At 51.3% G+C, this 20226-nt stretch overlaps 1 protein-coding gene across 15 annotated transcripts in view; it reads left to right on the top strand.

Annotated features, from left to right (window-relative positions):
- The first annotated feature begins 517 nt into the window (after positions 1 to 517).
- Positions 518 to 20226, top strand: part of MAPT (microtubule associated protein tau) — an 88538-nt gene continuing 68829 nt past the window's right edge. For 2 of the 15 annotated variants that reach the window (XM_090292460.1, XM_090292464.1), the window contains exon 1: positions 519 to 720. The gene's annotated coding sequence lies outside the window, so the exon portion shown is untranslated. Of the gene's footprint in view, positions 721 to 20226 lie in introns of all 15 variants that reach the window. The other 13 variants (XM_090292471.1, XM_090292472.1, XM_090292477.1 and 10 more) reach the window with 11 other exon arrangements.

The raw sequence follows: 20226 nt of genomic DNA, 5'->3' as shown, positions 1-20226 counted from the left end.
ACTCAGGAAAGGGCCCGAGTGCCCGCCAGCAAAAGCAGGCCAAACCTGGGGATGGCTTTGAGGTCCAGGGTGGACCGACTGAGGAGCCGCCACGTGGAAACTCGCCCAAGACATTTCCGAGATAGGACATCACCCCAGGAGGACGAGAAGGAAGGGAGCAGCAGATCTGGGGGCAGGGCACCCAGCATCTCCCCAATCCCAGGCAGCAACCAAGCCTCGCTCCCGAGGGAGGCGACCCCTCAGATAAGACAAAGGCTCCAGGCGCGCGAGGTGACCCAGGTGCGCGTGCGCCAGGGAATGCGCGTGCGCGGGGCGGTCATTGCCGCGGCCCGAGGCTGGGGCTGGGAGAAGACCTGGACGGGAAGCGCCGGGAGGAGCGAACCGGGAGGCGGGAGGCGGGAGGCGGGAGACAGCCAGGCGGCGGGGCGCTCGCGCGCGCCCACTGCTGGTGGGAGGGAAGGACGTCCGCGGAGGCCTCGCTGTCCGCCCCTCTGCTGTGGAGGCTCGCGCTCCCGCTGCTCGCGCTTGCGCCGCCCGCGGGTCTCGGGAGCGCGCGCTCTCGGTGGTGCGCGCGCTCGCAGTCTCCGCCACCTACCCGCTCTGCCACCAGCTCCGGCACCAGCAGCAGCACCGCCGCCACCGCCCACCTATAGCCACCGCCACCACAGACACTTTCTCCTCTGCTTTCCTCGACTGTCCTCGCCCTCTGTTGACTATCAGGTAAGTGCAAGGCTCTGAAATGTGCCTCCTCTCCCGCCCTACGCGCCAGCAGACCGCCGCCCCTCGGCCCCCCGCCTCAGAGGTGGGTTTCGTGAGGGGGACATTGGTGGGGGGCAACGGCAGGGAAGCACTCCCTGCGCCCTCTGCGTTAGGGGGTGGCTCTTGGGCGGCTTGGAAAGGGACCCATGCAAGGGATGCACACACGCGTGTGCGTGTGTGTGTGCGCGAATGCGTGCTGGCGGTTCCACACGACCCTCTTCGCGCGGACCCAGGCAGAGGTTGTACCCGCAGGGTGGGGCACGGATGGCGGTGACCTGGGGGAGGGGGCTGCTATGCACTCTCGATCGCCGCCTTTTGCCGCAATGGGCATGTGTTTATGTGAGGGGTGAGGGTTCCAATGACGACCCCCGAAACCGAACCTGTAATCAGTTTTCTGTCTTGGTTTGCCATCAGCCCTAAGGAAGGTATGGATCGGGTTCTAGAAGAGATCACTCCCTGCCGCCCCCTCCCTACACCTCCCCGGTAGCAATTCCAATGAGGCTTTCGCAGCCCCCGATTTAAGGCGGTGGTCCATCCCCCCTCCCCGTTTTCCTCCTTCAGAAACCCGCAGGGGACATTTGGGGGCTGGGAGTGAAATCGGGGAGATGGGGAGGGGTCCAGGCGCTGTCACTTCAGTTGCCCTTCCCCCTGCGCGCGCCTGGCACCGAGACACGAGCAGCGCCGTGCCCGAGAGAAGGTAGTGCGCGGATGCCAATGTGGAGGCTCGGAAAGGCAGGGGATCCCTCGCCTTGCGATGTGGAAGGTCTCGGCAGCGGCCGACCCGGCTCGCAGGTGCTCACAGCCGCAGACCGGCGCGGGGGCTGCAGGTGCACTTCGGGGCGGGCCCCTTTCTCTCCGCTCTGCACGGGGCGTCTGGCTTGTGCGCTCCCTGCCGGAGGCGCGGTGGTGGCGCGCAGGGCTCGCCCCTCACTGCGGCAGTGGGTGTGGACCCGGGTGGGCGAGGAGGAGGAGGGTAGGCTGTGCCTCCTCCCACTCCCACCCCCGCTTTTTTTCCCCTCCGAATGCGAGGTGCCATCTTTTTGCGGCGTGTCACGTCTTTACGGTGCCCTGCCAAGCCGGGTGGCTGGGCTTCGGAGCACAGAGCGGGCTGTTAGTAAGGGGGTAGGGGAGCAATCGGCGCTGAAATCTTGGCGTTTTGCTGCTACAGGGTTGAGCACTGCGAGCGTTCACCCAGGATCTGCCTGAGGGCTCACTGCTTTGTGTGTAGGGCTAACGTGATCTGCGTTGCCAGACTGGGTTTTTGCCTTTTATTCTGTAAGAGTGTTTAACCAAGGCCCCCACTCCTCCCCCCCTGCGTTTTGCCCCTCATTTCCGAACCCTTTGTTAGATCTCGGGGCTTTCTGAGATTGATGAACTCGAATTACGACCCCAGGGGCACGCGTGGAATGGGGGTGACAGCGAGCGGCCCCCTCCCGGAGCCGGGCCGCGCACCAGGAAGCATCCTCGGGCCGAAGGGGTAGGATACCACGTCTCAGCGCTGTGATGGTGTCTGCGAAAGGACTACGCGCCACCTCACACCCGAAGCGTCCTGGTGGCCACGCCCCGCCAGGCTGCCCACGGAGGGGCACCGGCGACCCCCGGGAGGTGGAGGGGGGACTCGCCGGCGGGGCCCCTCTCCGTTTTGTGCCCTGTTGCTTCGCTAGGTGGGAGATGGGAGGCAGGGACTTGAATTTTCTTCTGATGCCCCGAGCCACACCCATTCCCCACCTTCCCACCCCCAGCAGACTTGGAGGGGGGCGCTGAGGGGCGGTTGCCTTGGAAACCACTCGCGGCTTGAGAACGGCCTTTGGGCGTTACCCTGGCCCCTTATAAGCAGCAATTAAGAACCTTGGGGTACGCGGAGCGCACCCCCGCGGGGCTCTGGAAGGAGGCCCCAACCTTAAGCCGGTGGCTCTTCCTAAATTGGCTTCCGGCGGCCACAGCCACCTAGACAGGCATCCCTGAGGTCTTGGTGGCCAAGTACTGTTTTAGAAACGTGCGGCATTTTCACTTAAGAGCCCGAGTTCACTGCCGCCTTTGGAACTGGGAACGAGGGGAGACGGGTGGCTGCCGACACCTGGTGAACAAGACCGAGGCTTGCCCTCCTGTGGTGAGCGGGGTCTGCGCGACTTTCTGGTTAATTCTGTGGCTGATAATTGGTGCAGAGCGCAGTTCTGAGAGGGAGAGCGTCTTCGCGAACAAATCATCCACGCGAGCCGCGCAGATTGAACTGAATATCCGGGGAATGGCTTGGCTCGCGGTCTGAGTCCGCTGTGGGCCAGGCCAAACCTTCGCAACAGAGGTGTAGGCGGTCCGAGGTGGGGACCTGAGACGCCCCCACTGCCGGTAGAGCTGGACCCGCCGCGGGCAGGTTGCGGGAGACTCCAGGATCGGTTCGAGCTGCTTCTCCCTTCTCTCGGCACCCCACCCCGGACCCCGAGCTGGGCGTGGGGTCCTGGTTCCAGACTGGGCATCAGGGCAGCCGCGGCCTGGGGCGGACCGCAGGTAGAGGGTTCACCTGCTGTCGGTTGGCGGAGCGTTATGTAGCCCAATACCGGGAACAAAGCGCAGTCCACACGTCCCTGATTACGCTCGATTTTGAAATCTGTTGGCGGTTTGGTGGGGCGCTTAGGTTTGCAAGACCTGGGGGCTGTTCATCGAGGAATCCCGGGGACGGGGCGGGGGTCCTTCGTACTCGGATGAGGAAACTCCATCCCGGCTCTGCGCTCAAGGGTCTGGAGCGATGCAGTGTTTGCACCCACACTCAGACAGACGAGCGCTGAGCCTGCCACCGGCCTCGGGAAAGGTCCTGTCTAGGAATCCCCAGCAGGCGGAGGCTAGTTTACGTCCCAGAAGCCCCTACGTGGCCTCTGGCGCTCGGGAACCTGTAACTCCAAGCCGGGTTGGTCCAGGCTGGGAGGGATGATGGCACGTGGAACGGCATCTGCCTGACCTGCCCCTCCAGGCCTCGGGTGCTTAGGCTCAGCAGGACGGCTCTGAGTTTTATCTGATTCCTGTCTCTTCAATTGACCAGACCTACAACAGAAATGCCTTTTCCTACCATAATTAATTATGGTATTATTTTACGTTTTACCATACTGCTTGTGTTTACTACATAAGAATTGCTTATCCATTGCCCCATCTCCAAACCCTCCCTCTGAAGGAACAAATATTAAGCACACACATACACCCCACCTTGGTGCCCAGGCCGGATTGAAGCTAATCAATTCCTTGACCAACCTTTGCTTCTGTAACAGGCTGTGTTTACTGCAGTAACCCGGCTGACTCTTCTGGTTCGCCTTTGGACAACTAGGGGGAGGGGTTTGCTGGCTTTGCTAGTCTTCTGAATGAGTGACTGTCTATGACTGGGTAACCCTAACCACCACCCTCACCCCCGCCCTGGTGGACCTCCTCTGCACACGCCTATGATGGAGGGGTGTGGCTTTTAAGTGGTTTCTAGTATCAGGCTTCCCGCCACTGACAGGAACAAAAGAAATGCGCTATTCCCACTAATTGCAAGAAGAAAATTTAGAATCCATTTCCTTGAGGAAGGGTCAGATTTGTAACATGTGGAAAAGAACCCTTCTTACTGAACATGACCTTTGACCCACATGTCCTTTGAGGTCAGTGCAGACAGAATAGGATTCTGGTACCCTTTGTTTAGGTTGAAATTTTCTCCTGCCCTTTTAACAGCAGTTCATGAAGCCTCATTCGTTGAAACTTTTAAGAAATTGTGTTCTATTGCACCTTCCCTCAGCATTTGTCTGTGGTTTAAGTGGCTCCATAGCTGTGTGTATGAACATGTGTTAGTTTTCTAATTGAACACATGATAGTTTTCCAACTAGATTGTGCCTGCTATTTGATTAGTATCTTCCTTATGTCCGCTTTGAAAAAGAAGCCTCAAAAACAAACAAAACACTCTTAGAGGCTTAATAAAATGCTCGACATATAGTAGGTATTTTGGCCTGTACTCTAACAAACATGGACAAAATGGGAAAACATAGGTCAATAGGTAAAGAAAAAAAGCAGAATGTGAAGAGGGCTTTATTCAAGATCATGGCAACAGGAAGGTGTGGTGACAAATCCAGTTGAGTCTGTCCCCCCACCCTGTATCCAAGCGACGCCCAGAAAGCTGCCCGTGCCCCTCCATGTACCTCCACTCCCCCGCTTCCTCGAACCTTCGGCCTTCCCACTGCAGCACTTGCTGCTTATGGCCCCACAGCCTGGTCTCTTCTGGTTGCCCCGCCAGAAAAGAAAAGAGAGGGGAGAAAGCACACTTCACCCCAGGGGAAAACATACCCTGCCCTCCACCTTTGGAGCTGCAGGTGCTCCTTGGGCCAGGAGGTCAGAGGGACAGAGGTGGGAAACCCCATCTGCCCCTGTTCCTTCTACTTTCCTCCCTCCTTGCTTCTTTCATCTTCCCACTTCAGAGACCCCCGACCCCTCCCAGAAACACCCACCTGACTGATGACTCCTAACTTGTCACCCTAGGCGCTTTCACTAGTGACTTGGAGCTAGCTTAGGGAGGGGCCACCTCAACTGGCAGTGGGGGGGGGAGACCCCAACCTGACTCACTGGGCTGCAGCAAGGAGAGGAACCCAGTGTTCCAGCTGGGACTGTCAGCTGTTTTCCTGTAAAACAGTGAGATGTCTAGAGAATTTTTTTATTTTCACAACTGGGGGAGGGTGCCACTCTCCCCGCCCATCAAAGAATGATCCAGCCCCAATCCTCACGACTGCCAGAGTCAAGAGCCCTGCTCTAGAAGCGTTGTTACCTGGGCACTGTTCGCTTCATAGCCGCTTACATTCCTTGAGCATCTTCTAGGAGGCACTGTTCTAATAATTACTTCATTTAATCCTCACAACAACCCCCTTATATGTAGCAGGTGCTGTTATTATCTCAGTGCTAGCCATGGAGAAACTGAAGTACAGAGAGTCTAGTAACTCGCTAAAGGTCACACAGCCACTGAGTGCTGGCACTGGGTGTCTGACACTGGCCCCCTCCCCCTCAGCTTCATAGGCCTTTGTGGACTAGCCTTCAACCCAGGCACAGTCTATGACATTGACCCAGTGGAATATTCTCATTCCAACACCACTGACTCACAAATAAACTTTTGCAAGAGTCTGTAATTGGAGCACAGCCTACAGCTCTGATCTCGTCTTGACACTTAACCTCTGTGCCTCTGTTTATAAAACAGAGAAACTATCCCAGGACCTTAAATCTCTTCCCCTAAAATGCAGGATTTTGAGATTGCTCTGTTACACAAAGGAGCACCTGGGTTTGATGGCTGAATATCAAGACTTGGGGGGTGGGGGGGGGATCAAGACATAGACTCAGCTGTGGTCAGGGTCCATCACTGAAGTTCTAGGGACATCAGATTCTCAGCTTAGGCTCTGCTCCTCAGGAAGTCTGAAGCGTTGGCACCCGCTGATGGGACCCAGCTCTGAGCCTGGGGGGAGATGAGTTGGGTGGGCATAGGAAGGACCTCCTGCACAACCTCAGGTTGCCCTTGGCAAAGGTGGGCCCGGAGGCTTTTCTTACTTCCTGGAGCCCAGGCTCTGCCGTAACTATTCCATTACACTGTGGTATTGAGGGACTGCCTGGAATCCTCCACGCACAGGACTCACTGCCACTCCCGCAAGTGCAGGTGCCTCCTGCCACCACCGGTATACGTGATAAGACATATACCATACACGCCAGTCCCGCCCCATCACCTTGCCGGAGGAGTTGCTGTCCAAGAATTATCTTCCTGTCTCCAGGTGCCATTCTCTTGCTGCCTCTGCCAGCTTCCTTTCCTGCACAGATGGCCGCCACCTGAGTGTGTGAGGCCAGCCTAGGATGGTTTTTTAGCTGTTTGGGTTCTTTGATTAGAAAATACTCTTTAGGTGTGCAGCTAGAATTGGCTTCCAAGAAATGCCAACTTGAATGGCTTCCAGGTGGATTATCTTAATTTTTTTGCTCTGTTGATATTTCAGCAGGCTCTGTGCATGCCCCAATCAAGGCCACTATAGAATTAACCCCAAGAAATGTATTTTGTGCCTCAGCTCTGCAGGAGAGTTTGTGAGTGCTTTTTCCTGGATACCCAGTGCAGGGCAGGCATGTCCTGCATATATAGAGAGAAAGGCATCAGGTTTTGGCCTAGTGGTTAAGGGCATGGATTCAGATCAGACATCCTGGGTACAGATCCTGGCTCCCTGCCTCACTGTGGGACCGAAGCCGTATTGTTTAGCCTTTTTGAGTTTTTCATGGTCTATAACTTGATGTATGATGGTACCTCTCCCATGGGCTGCTGTGCAGTTTAAATGGGGTGATGCAGTGCTTAGCCCAGGACCCAGCTTGTAGTCACTGCTCAGGAAATAGCTTAATCAGCTGCAACCTCTGGATCAACACTTGTGATTGGGTGAGTGTGCAAAGGTATCTCCTGCCCCTGGTGACAGAATCAGTTGCATCAGATAAATTCTCACACTGAGTAGGGATCAAAATGGGAGAAGCGGGAACCAGGCATCGTTGTTTGGGTGGAAGTGGACCCCCCGAAAATCGCACACACCCATGTTTAAATGTACACACAGAACTCTTGCCACAGGCGAGCAGAGAGACTTATCATCTGTTGTCCCTGCTTCTGTCCTCTTCCTTCCTGAAATCCGCTCCACGCCCGGAACAGACTGTGTACTCTCCATGCCAGCCGGAGCCAAACTGCCCACCCTCCTACCCTCCGGGGAATGGAGACCTGGCGCAGGATCTCAGGTTTAGAGATCTGACTAGTTTACTCATTGACTACCAGGTGAGCACTGATGGGATGTGAGACAGTGGAGGAGAGATTCTTATAAATGAAATAATTAAGCAGAGTGTTGAAGTTGGTAAACTGGCAAGCAGGCTTCATGGTGGACAGCTGAGAGTAAGTAGAAACTGTTAAATAAAGCAAACTCTACAGAGAGCTTCAAGTATCAGATAAACAAAGTCATGTCTGATTAACCACGTCAGCTTAAGAAGCCTTTTTACCCATGAAATAAGACTGAGAATCATAATACAGCAGTTTCTAAAAAGTCATTAAATCAGAAAATCATAAAAATAATACATATATATTTCAAACGTTTTACTTTAACTTAAACCTGATATAAGCACACTGATCTCGTCATCTTTTGGGATAGGGCCTGACTTTCTCATGACATGTGGGTCAGCTGGTTGAAATTCCTTGTCTTTTTTGCCTAAGCCACGTTTATAGCACATTGCCCAGGACTATCAATTTCCATTTCTTCAAAGAAGGACTTACACTGAGCAGTAATCTGAATGCAGATTACTGTTTTTTATGGTCTTTAACGTCCTATTTGACAGTGAAAATTTTATTTTAAGAGTTTATCTTTCATTTAATATTTGTGTTTCATCAACTTAAGTTATATGATTATTGTAACGAGGATGATGGATCTAGAAGGTTGGCTGTGGTAGGAGGGGACCTAGGCTGGGGGCACCAGGCCCTGTGGACCCAGCCTTGAGTATTTCCAGTCCTTCATTTCTGCTTCTGACATGGTACCAGTGAGGAGACAGCCTAGCGTGGGGACCCTCAAGGCGCTTTTCCCTGTCTTTCAGGAAGAGCACAGCACTTTGAATTCATTCGCATAGAATCCCCACTTTAGGGACGTTGCAGCATTTCCAGCATAAGACTCAAAACAAATAAAATTCCCTTAGTATATGAACCTCCCCTAAGTGAAGGAGTTTTAGATCAAGGTCTAACACTTTTAAAACCATTTTAAATCAGCTAGTTAGAATGAAATCTGAAGCCACTGATAATGATATCTCATTCATGGCCCTCCCTTTGGTCCTGTCTGCTTCACTGCTAAACCAGGTATTGAAGAGAAGAGGGACGTAATTATCTCTGGTCCCAGCTGCTAGTTTTCCTTCTGGCCTCTGGCTCAGTTTTCTGGTTTCCTGGGAAAGCTGGGTGATGTTGTCTTGGGGCCTAATCCCAAGGTTGTACTACAGAAAGCCCAGGGATGTACTTTCATCCTTGTGTCCTGCTCCCCTGACACCAAGGATACTAGAGGACCTCTGGGTCCGTAATCACCTGTCATGTGATCTACAGCCAACAAGAAGTGCTGGGAAGGAAGGAGCAATTCATGGAACCATGGAACCGTGCCCCTCCCCCAGGATAAAGGCCAGCTCTTCCCCCTGAATTAGAACCAGTGTTTTAAATTATGTGTCAACAGAATTGTCCTGGATCAAATCCAGTTCTGCCATTATTTATAGGTCATTTCAGAGGTGCTTATTTTTAATTGTTCTTAACTAGACCGTGACACCAAACCGTTGTCTTACCTCCCCCCCAGCCCATGGCCCCCTCCTGAAAAAGTTTAATGGATAATTAATTGTCTAAAGCCAAATGCTTAAATACCCAAGGGAAGGTTACAATTCAAAGAATCTCTTTGGTTTAAAACATATATGCATATAAATATTACAATTATATATCATATTTATGTAAATATAAATATAATTAAATATAAATATTCACTACCTTATATTTGTTGTATATCTTAATTTCTTATATTGGGTTGGCTGAAAACCTGAACAGCTTTTAACTTTGGTATTGGTAATGCATCAGAAGTTGTTAATAAGCCAAGCAAAGGTTGTATATATGAATAAAATAGTTGTATATGACCTGTTACGTTGAGGGGGCGGTAATAACTGTGGTGTAGATTTATATGGACCTGTCCCTTTCAAAGAGGCCCATTGGCCAGAATCCCCAGGAATAGCTATTTGGGAGAGTCACCAGCTACTTTCTGTCTTGTCTCTTCCTGCATACCAGGGAAATGTTATTTTTTATTTTTTAAAGATTTTATTTTTAGAGAGAGGAGAAAGGAGGGAGAAAGAGAGGGAGCGAAACATCAATGTGTGGTTGCTTCTTGCGCACCCCCAACTGGAGGCCTGGCCCCGCAACCCAGGCAAGTGCCCTGACTGGGAATTGAACCATTTGGTTTGAGGATGGTGCTCAATCCACTGAGCCACACCAGCCAGGGCAGGGAAATTTTACCACTGGCCCCAACTTGCCACCATGCAGATCCTGCCTGTGCTGTTGCCAGGAGGCCTGCTTAGAAATGAAGGATTTCACAGAACATCCCTAAATCTGCTTGAATAATGGACTGATTATGCACAAACTCACCTGAACCTTCTCTAAACCTATTTAATCTTTTCCCTGGGGTTAATCCTGTGGGATAGCGTGCCTCCTGGGTGTCTCTCCCCTGGGTTCAGTTCTTCCTCCTTTAATTCTGAAGCCCCTCACCCTTAGCAGATGCAGGGAGTGGTGACTGCACTCTGTTTCCTGCAGAGTGTTAATAAAGACTGAATAAATTGAAACAAATCCCTTTCGATGTCACTAAACTGCTATAAATAATTCTAAACCAGTGTTTGATGTCTGATGGGAAATGTAGGGGAAAATGTTTTTTAACTGGAAGGATTCATGTTGTAAAAGTTGACAATCTGGACCAAGGTAAAAAAAAAGAAAAGAAAAACTTTAAGAAAAGATCTCCTTATCATTTACTGCCAGCAAGACTGAATTCCGAAAGTTGGCCATTCCCTCGTTTTGTGGGCTCCTGTTATCACCCGCTGCGTGGGCTTGCCAAGCCCCGAGTTTAATTGCAACCTTACCTTCCTCTTACCAACTAAGAGACTTGCAGCAGAGATTAAGATTTCCAGATATAACGTTGTATGTCAGTTACCCGTCAATAAAAACAAATTCTCCTGTTGGTGGACATAATATAAGATTGGCTATGCCTCCATGTTTCCATTTGTAACATGAGGATTGTATCACACACACCCCAACTCCCCAGAATGAGGATAATGTGGTCACAGGATAGTCACAGATCTGAGAGAAAACAGTCCATGAGAATGCCTTCACGCTTCTCAGAAGACAAGTGCCACAGGGAGGGCCGTCCCTCCTGGAGCCACAGTCAGGTGCCTGACCTGAAGTCTGAGACAGTGCGGCTGCCACTTCCTGCCTCCCTTAGCACCAGCCAGACAGTGCTGACTGGGTCCCAGGGGTGAGCGCCCTTCAGCAGGGTCCACGCTGGGCATGGATGGACAGGCAGCCTGGTCCAGCCTGTACTGGCCTTGACTGTCCTGTCTCTTGGAAAGGAAGCCCGAAGCCAGGGTGCAGGACAGTAGGAGGGGGTGCCTTTATTGTCACCTCAAGTGATATCCAGCCCCTGACAATGCTGACTTCATCAGAGAGGGGCTGGCGCTTCTTTGGTTTGTGTCCTGACTCTCCATGGAATTTCCTGGGAGCTTTCTGTTTTCTTGCTGGTGGTGGCGGGGTGATGGGGGAGGGGGGTCAACTTCCTCCTAATCAGATGGGGACTTGGGACTTGGTACGGAATCTCATATTCTAATTATGCCCAGGGGGCAGCGTCTTCCTGCCACGCAGTGTTTGGCTGAGGACAGGAATCGATTAAGGCAAGAGTGATTAAATTAAAGGCCGGAGCTGACTTTGATGGCATAATGCTCTGATGGCTGCTTGGTGGTGAGACACAGGGAAGGCTCATTAATTGAGCCACTTGTACTTGGAATTGGCACCGAGCTGGAGCTGGGCTGCAGTCTGTTTGCCTCTGCCCTGTGAATGGCGCATGTCTTGTGCACATGGGTGGTGAGAAGTGTGTCAGGGTGTGTGGGTCACCCCACCCTGACAACACCTGCTCTACTGCCATGGCTGCCTTCAGCACTGGTCCCGGGGGTCTAGAAGCCCCACATCATTGACCCCAGTTACCCTGCTCTCCCAAAGTCTGTCCTCATTTCACCCTGGTCCCCTCCACTTTGGTCACTGGAAACTGCCATCTTCTTGTCCCCGTGTGGCAAATCTTAGAGTCTTAATTTCTTCTCCTCCATCTATATCTTAGAACAGACTTAACCATCAGTTCCTTCCTCCTAGACATTGTCCTTCCCTTTCCAAGCCTATTCTTAGCAGCTCTAAAGGAGCATAGGCCTCATTATGTCACCCTCGGTCATTATGGAAACAATAATGAATTGTTCCTAATTTCAATTCCGAAATTCACATCCAATCCATTTTACAGACCACTGCCAAACTGTTCTTCCCTGGCAGCCCTGTCCTATGCCCTGCCCCATCCAAGCGTGAGCCCACAGCTGGGTTCTCTGTCCCTTGCTAAGTAAGCCAAGACCCACCTTGCGCTGCCTGCCCAGGTCCCCATGCCTGGGCTTGGATTCCCCATCCAATTCTACCAGTCCAGCCCCACAGCTGGCCAGCCTGCCTCTTGGCCCCTTCTTAAGACATTATGCTGTCTCTTCCCTACCCCTTTTTAAATCACCCTGACCTTCCCCAGTCTCTGTCCTGCCTAAAGCCTTCTCCAGCTGTTCCCGTCAACAACATCTGGAGGCCTCTGCACCTTTCACGTCCCACCAGTCATCGGCACCACAGTGGTTAATGCTTAATTATTTTCCCTTTTGCCTCGAGTGCAGGTCTCAGCTTCCCACAGGCTGTAGGTCCTTTGAGGGTGAGGCTTGTGTCTCATGTGGCTTTCCTGCTCCCCTGGGTGACTTGCCTGTCCCAGAGTCGGACACATACACAGCTCAAAATAATTACTCCCAAGTCATGAAGTTGGATGCTAATAAATCAGAAAGGCTGATGTTAGATGAGTTTTACCTGTTTAAATAGAGCAGGTTTTCCACCTACAAGTACACGGTTTATTGCTCTATATACTTGAAAATAACAAAAATCACATTTCCTTTCAAATAGTCCATCACTGTTGCCTTGCCCTACTTCACACCAACTTATACTCCCTGTTGGTCCAAATTAGCTTTGCTGTATGAAGATACTGATAATAATGGTAGTAGCGGGTTGCATTTATTTTACTAGAAACATGACCTCACGTAACCCTCACTCCCCCCACAAGGCAGGAGTTCTCACTCCCTTGTGCAGAGGAACAAACTGAGGCCCAGAGATGTCACAGCTGGGGAGGGAGCAAGCTGGAACCTCAGTCCAGGACCTCCAAGCCTCCTCTCTGGTCCCACCCTCCACACCAGCAGACAGACACGTCCTTAGTGCTAATGACCAGGGAGGCTGTGCCCTCCAGCCCCCGCGAGAATGGGTCATATGTAATCTGAGCCTGGAGAAAGTATTTTAAACTGAAAGCTAGCCTCTAAACTGGGCCACTGCTTCATGTCGCCGGTGACGGCAGAACCAAATTTAGTGTCGTGGGCAGATTCACATTTATCAAGTAGAAAAGCTCATTTTCTTCCAGCTCACACAAAGCATGAAAAATGTTCACACCCCTTGCACTTCCACGAAGTGTGACTGATGAAGGCTGGTAAAGGTGGCCGACAGGAGCCCAGGACATAAACTCAGGGAAGATGACATTCAGGTTCCCAGGCGGTGTCTACAGGGATAAAGTTCACTCAAAGAGGACAGTTTCCTTGGGCAAAGCACACAGAGCAAGCTCTCTGCTGTTAGGAGAGAGGGTCACAGAGGAAGGGGGTTGGGGGCTCAGCCGCATCACCCAGCCTCCTGGGTTACTGCCCTACCCTCCTTACTCAATAATCCACTTTATTTTCCCCACACTTACATCTGTGGGGCCACTTCTGTGGCACCAGAAAAGAGGGCATCGCGGTGAACAGGGAAGGGAAGGGCTCACACAGAGGAGGGCCTTATACACCACATTCGGAACTTCCAACTTCACTTGGCTCTTTAACGGTATCAAAATACATTTCCCACAGCTACCCTTCCACCTAAAACAAGAATAACTTCTCAGTTCTGCTATTGCCTCCCACCTTCTTTCCAACATAAAAAAAAAAAAAATCGTCGCGCTGTAAAGGCAAGATACCATATGTGAGATCCCACTGGAGTTTCTGTTTTGTTAGTTTTGGGGGGGGGAATGGAGGTGGGGGTGGACAGGGATCATTTCAGTCTATAAATTGTATTCAGGGTGAGTAGTAAGTAGTTCTTCAAGAAAATTCTTGAAATCACCCCACACTGAAAGGTGGGGCCACCGGGAGGAACATGGTTGGTCTTGGCACTGAGCACAGGCCTGATTAGCCCCCGGGACCTGGGCAGGAGCTGTGGGCCGGAGCCCCCTTTGCACACGGCCCTGGATGCAAAGTGAAGGGCACAGGGATGCTGGACCAGGGCAGCTCTCGGTCAAATCAAATGACAGCCATGGGCATGCTGGTCCCATCTGTGCCCCTGGAGGCAGTGACCTCATTGTCAAGGCTATGGCCACATAGTAGACACCAGACCCTGTGTCACTGGGACTTCCTGACCGAGGCTGCTGGGACTGCCACCTAGAGGAACATATCCTGTCCCCAGGGGGCCCAAAGTTTGCAAAGAGTACTTGGGGATGACCTGGCTTTCTGGATATACTAATATTGTTCTAATTTGGACTAATTAAGGAATAGTCAATTAAATATCTGAGCCATTTTAACACTAAACCTCTAGGTGTTTGGGAGAGAGTAGGCTGGGGACACTTTAAACACATACACACGGAGGGGGGGGCCTCACGTCTGGGCGGCCTACATGATGTGATTTCAGGGTGCTGGGAGGTCTCCTCATTCCCTAAATTACTAAGGAGATAATACTTTACTGTCTATCTCATTTGATTCTTTTCTTTTTTTTAATCTCATTTAATTCTTGATGTGAGCCTGTGAGTTCAGAATTCTTTTTTCTTTAACAGATTAGGGACTGAGGTTCAGGAAGGTTAAACAGGGTTCAGGAAAGTGAAGTGGCATCTGAAATCACATGGTTGCTTGGAGGCTGATGGAGGATTCAAACCTAGGACTTCTGCCTCTCAAGCCTGGGCTGCTGCTCTCCAGAAAAAGCCTCACCCTAGCTTTTCCGTTCATGGCGTTAGCCTGAGGGGTCCTCCCACTCGTTAAACGGCCTACAGGGGGAAAGAGAAGATGGTGCTCCCTGCCCCCCAGCAAGGATGAACAAAAAATTGTTTGATTTTTCCTTTTTTAGGTAGAGCAGAGACCTGGAATTTCAGCTTGAGGACTTATATGTTAGAATACATAAATGAACAGATTGCTTTTTCCTCTTAAAAACATTCTATTTGGCATAAGATGTGCTGGGGCGGGGGGCATAACTTGTGTCAAAAAGTGTTCCCTGTGCCTGGCTAATGGGGAGCAGGAGGTAGCACAGGGGAAGGGGAGAAGGGAGAAATCCCTGAGCCCGAGCAGCCCCACTCTGGCTGGACCCGTGGGCTTGCCCTGCCAAGTCCAGAGCAAAGTGGAGGCTCTGAAGTGTGACTCTGGGGACAGAGGACTTGCCTCACCATCACCCCCACTTCCAGGGCCCTGGAAGACCCAGAAAGAGGAAAAATCATCATGTTAAGGCAGACCTGGCTAAGTAACACATCCTGTAATACAAGCTATTTTTCCACAATTAAAGGCAAAAAATGGTTGCTAGAATTTAAAAATAATTAGTACATTAACTGGGTTTCTCTTTATACTACTAGTTTTAAGGCAAATTGATTAAAATCTTCTGCTTTCCCATTACTAGCACCCGTTATTTTGCGTTTAGTTTTCACAGCTTTGTCTGATTCCACTTTGGGGGGCTTCCCAGAGAACCAGGCTCCCCAACCCACTCATCTGCTGGGTGATGTTTTATTCATCTGTGTATCCTCTGTGCCTGGCACAGCGCAGGGCACAGAGTAAACACTCAGTGATTGCTTCGTGAATGAAGGAATGGGTGAGTGAATTCAATACTGATTAAAAATTAAGGACTTTCTTAAAGAGACCTGGGAACAGGAAGAGAAACAGGTACATGGTGTATTTGTTCGTCCTTCTGCTTTCTTGGAGGGTGGATGGGTACAGGTCTGCGGCTGGAATGCTAAAAATGGACATGCTGCACTATTTGCCGTAATCTTTTAAAAAGTTAAATCTTCCCATTCATGCAAGGCTTGAGATTCTGAAAACCAGAATGACACCATAAACCAGGAGCCCTCCTTTAAGGATAAAAGACCTTGATGAGTAGGGTTGGGCCTGAGGTCTGGACCCTACACTCATACCCGGAAGTGTGGAGAACAGTGGAAGGCAAACCACTGAAGTCCCTGCCTGCTTAGCCCAGGGAGGGCTGTCAGATTTAGCAAATGGAAACACGGATGCCTAGTTACACTTAGATTCCAGATAAGCAACAAGTTTTTTTTTGTTTTTGTTTTTTTAGTGTAAGTGTAATAGGCTACCTAAGGTCTACCAAAGATACCAGGTCCTAATCCCCAGAACCTGTTAATGTGACCTCATTTGGGAAAAGGATCTTTGCCACTGTGATCAAATTAAGGATCTTGAGATGAGACTGACCTGTATTATCTGGGTGGATCCTAAATGCAATCACATGTGTCCTTATAAGAGCAAGGCAGAGTGAGATTAAAAACACAGAAGTTGAGGTGGCAGTGGGAGCAGGTGGAGGTCGGTGAGGAGTGGGTGCCTGCAGCCCACAGCCACCTGAGCCAGGAGGGACCAGCCAAGGATTTCCTCCCAGCGCTTCCAGAGGGAGTATGGCCCTGCCAACTGGCTTTCGGCTCAGTGACACTGGAATTGGACTTCTGGCCTCCAGAACGATGAGAGAATAAATAGTATCTTGTTTTAAGCCACTCGGTTTGTGGTTGTTTGTTACAGAAGCCACAGGAAACTAACACAAGGAATATGGCCCATGCAATCTTTGGGACATACTTACACTCAAAAAATTATTTGATGTTTATCTGAAGTTCAAATGTAACTGGTCATCCTGTGCTTTTTTCTAGCCATGCTAATCCCAGGGCCAAAGAAGGGGGCTTTTGAAATTTGCAAGCAAGCTGGTTGAGGCCCTCAGGAAGTGGACTTCCTTACTAGGAGTCTTTGTAAGCAGAGTCCACTGAACCAATTTGCACTTTAATAACTACCCTCTGGACAAAAAGGGGGGCAATTAGACAGGTGTTAATGATTTATTCTTTCAGCAGTCATCTGAGCACTTCCTATAAACCAGAAGCTCCGGGTAAGGGTGGAGGAGTTAAGTATTAATCTGGTACTTATGGGCTAAGTTACAAGCCACGCCAGATAAATCACGTGAAATAGTGCCCTTAACAGAGCTCAGGTGGTCCTGCAGTGCTTTTCTGATACCCAAGCTGCCCCTGGGAATCTTGCACCCTTTCATTGCGGAATGGTGGGGCCCTGGCCAAACAGCCTCTCCCTCCCTGGTTGCTGAGTGAGAGGACTTTGCAGCAGACCTGAGGTGGAGGGAGGGGGCAGATGTGGCAGGAGCGTGCTGGCTCTGGCTTCCCAGGAGGCGCTTTCAGTGGCAGTAGATGCAAAATGTCCCCATCATTCCTATCAAATGACACTCTAAAATGAGTGGGACAAAGGGGCAAATGTTAATGACAAATGTGGCCCCTTCTCCTTTTGCCAAAAAGGGCTGCCCCACCCACGCCAAGACATCAGTCTCCCTAAACTCAGGCTCAAGCTCCAGATGGGGGGCTGCCCTGCTGAGGCCTCCTCTCACTGACCACTGGGCTCTATGAAACTGGACAGTCCCAGGCCCTCTGACTTTTAATGCCACTCACAGAGTGTACAGTGTTAAAGCTTTAAGGGGCCTTGGTTTCATCCAGAACAGACAGGGATCCTAAGACATCTCAGAATTATTTTATGCTTTACCAAAATCCTCCTCCCTGGGAAGAGAAAAACAAGTAGTTTACCAGGGGGAAAGTGGGACAGGTGCTAAACATGAAAAGATGCTTGACCTCATGCCTAATTAAAGGGCTGCTGATTAAACCAATGAGAGACCACTGTTAGTAAATCAGACGGCACAGATCCAGAGAACCTGGGCTAGGTGGGTAGGGCCAGAAGACATCATTTTTATTCTGTACTCTTTGCTACTTAATTTTTTTTTTTTTTTTTGCTATGTATATATTGCCTTTTTTAAAACAAAAGATAAATTTATAAAGGTGCTGAGGCCCCAGCTCCCTGGAAAAGGGTTGAAATATCTGGAAGAAGGTTCCTTGAAAGGCTCCTAGGTGATACAGGTGTTTGTGTCATCCCCTGGTGGAAAAGCTGTGATCTGGCCTCACCTTCTGATTTCACAGAGGGGACCGAAGGTCTGTGCCTAGGCCTTCGTGGGCTAACTTGGGCACTTTGCCACGTTAGACAAAGGAACCTTCCAGATGAGCTAGAGGACTGGAACTTACAGCAGCACGTACACACAGTACGGAATGGGACACAGGGCACCTTTTAGAGTGTCCCGTGGAAGGAGAGGTCGATGACGTGGCAGGCCAAGGGGAGACATGCTACTGTGTTATTTACATGTCTAATCTTTGTTGTGGTTTGTGACAAGCCAGATGAGCCCCATGAGCCTCCCTGGTCCCCAGATTGCCTGGTCACCTGCATGGCAAGTGAGAACCCCATGGACGGGTTCCCTGAGGCCAGGCAGGCTGATGTGCCTGCCACTTTATGATTTTAATGCCAACCCTTTTATATCAAAAACAACCTCAACAGGATTTTTTCTCTTGGTGCTTTTACAGAAATGACTTCATTCCATCCTCCAGCCACTCTAGGCTGGAGGGTGGCACTTCCTATTTGGAAGGGGCAGACAGCAAACCTGCCATTGCAGAACCTGGGCCCCTCAGCTGTGGGGATGGGGGGAAGCGCTTTCTGATCTCAGCCCTGCCTTGGGTCAGGGGCCTGTCTCCCACCTGGCATCCTGCCTGTCTCTTCCAAAGTAACCTCTGTGGTGCAGATTCCACAGCCTGCTCCACAGCCTTTCTGGGGTGCCTGCAGAATCTCCCACATCCCTTGAGGGACAAAGAGCACAGCCTCAAGACCCTGCTCTATGGGGACACTTCCAGCCTTCCCTTTCAGATACAGGGAGGCTCCAGCCCGTCCTCTGAGGGCCCCGTTTCAGTTTCAATTATTGGGTTGTCCCGTGGGCTCCCTCCAAAGGGGCTGACAGGCATAGCATGACACAGGTGTAGGCTTCCTGGCCCCAAGGCCAGAGTATCTCCCCTGGTTGCTTGGCCTGTAGACCCAGAACGCCCAGAACCGTGGAGGTGGAAGAACCCCCAGAGGCCACCCTGGCTCCATCCCCTGCCCAAACCTCCTCTTCCTTACAGAGCCATCCCAGCTTCTTTGCGATGGCGGGTCACAGCCTCATCAGCCCTCTGACAAGGGGACTGGGAGGGAAGAGAAAGGCAGGGCCAGAAGAGAAAGCTGAGAGCGCTGGGAGCAGCCCCCAAACACGTGGCACTCTTATGCTGAATTACCCTCTTTCCCTCCAGCTGCCTTCACTTCTCCCAGCAGGGCCGCCCTTCTCCCCATACCTACCCTGCTTTCTGAGGTTACACTGAGAAAAATCCACACAAAGGCGCCAGCACAAGGTGTTAAGGCCAAATTTGGCCTGTTAGCAGATGCCAGAGCCACTTGAGAAATGAGGTGATAGCCCAGAGAGGTAAAGTGACCTCCCCAGAGTCGCACAGCAAGTTGGTGGCAAAGCTGGCCTAACACAGGTCTCCTTCGTCCCTCTCAGAACCCCCCCTATGTCCACATCATCTTCATTTCTTGGGATCTCACATACTAGTGCTTCCTGGCCAGGCCTCTCTCCCAACAACTGGGGCACGTGGAGAGGGACCCGCAGGCCCACCTGGCAAGGAGCCAACCTGTGGTGGCGGCCTGGCCAGGAAGCACCGGTATGTGAGATCCCAAGAAATGAAGGTGAAGTCTCTCCAATGACAAAGGCCGGTCGCTGGGACACATGATAAGATTTACAGGTGTGTCCCCTTCGGCAGCTGCTTTCTAGAACATTTTCACTTTCTCCTATTGCACGAAGCCCTCTCCTGCCGCCGCCTCCCAGGAAACGTTTGGCTTTGTAGAGAGTGTGAGCTCTGCCTCGGAAAGAGTTTCAGCCTGTGTCGAGCAACTGATCCTGAGCCCAGGTTGTTATCCCTCACAGAAGCAAACAGGGGCTAGAGCTAGGACTTGCCCTCATGGAGGAAAAATAAAACAAAAGCTAGAACAACAACATAAATAAGTGTCAAAGAATGACTCTGAGTCGCGGTAAGTCTCCGTTCACTAAAGCCGCGCGGCTGAAGCAGAAACACGCACCTGCGTAGAAACGAGCGCTGATTTTCCTGGAGAACGTGCACAGTTCCTGCAGGACGCGCGTGCGTCCCCGACGGAAGTCTTCCTCTCGCTGAGCAACCATTTGCTCGCCCCTCAGTCTACGTAACAGGAGCGACGTCTGGCGCTGGAAAATATCCATTAGGTTAATGAGGTTTTCCTGGTCCACGGTGAGGGCGCAGGGCCAGTGGCGGGCCTGCTGTACGGGAAGGAGCTGCGGAACTGCAGTCCACGCGGCCCGCCTGCGAGCTGCGCCCCGGCAGATCCTGGAGTGGTCTGATTCCAGAGTCCTTCGTTTCTTCCGCCCACTTTGGCCGTTTCGCCCTTACTGGCTTCTGGAGTGAACTTCCTTTTCCTTTCCGAGGTCAGCCATGCCACTATTAGCACAAAAGCTGCTAC

This window comes from Furipterus horrens, unplaced genomic scaffold, assembly GCF_987537825.1.
Source record: "Furipterus horrens unplaced genomic scaffold, mFurHor1.1.pri manual_scaffold_11, whole genome shotgun sequence".
NCBI classification, from domain to species: domain Eukaryota; kingdom Metazoa; phylum Chordata; class Mammalia; order Chiroptera; family Furipteridae; genus Furipterus; species Furipterus horrens.
Note: the sequence above shows the minus strand (reverse complement) of the source record. Positions and strands in the feature narration are given on the sequence as shown.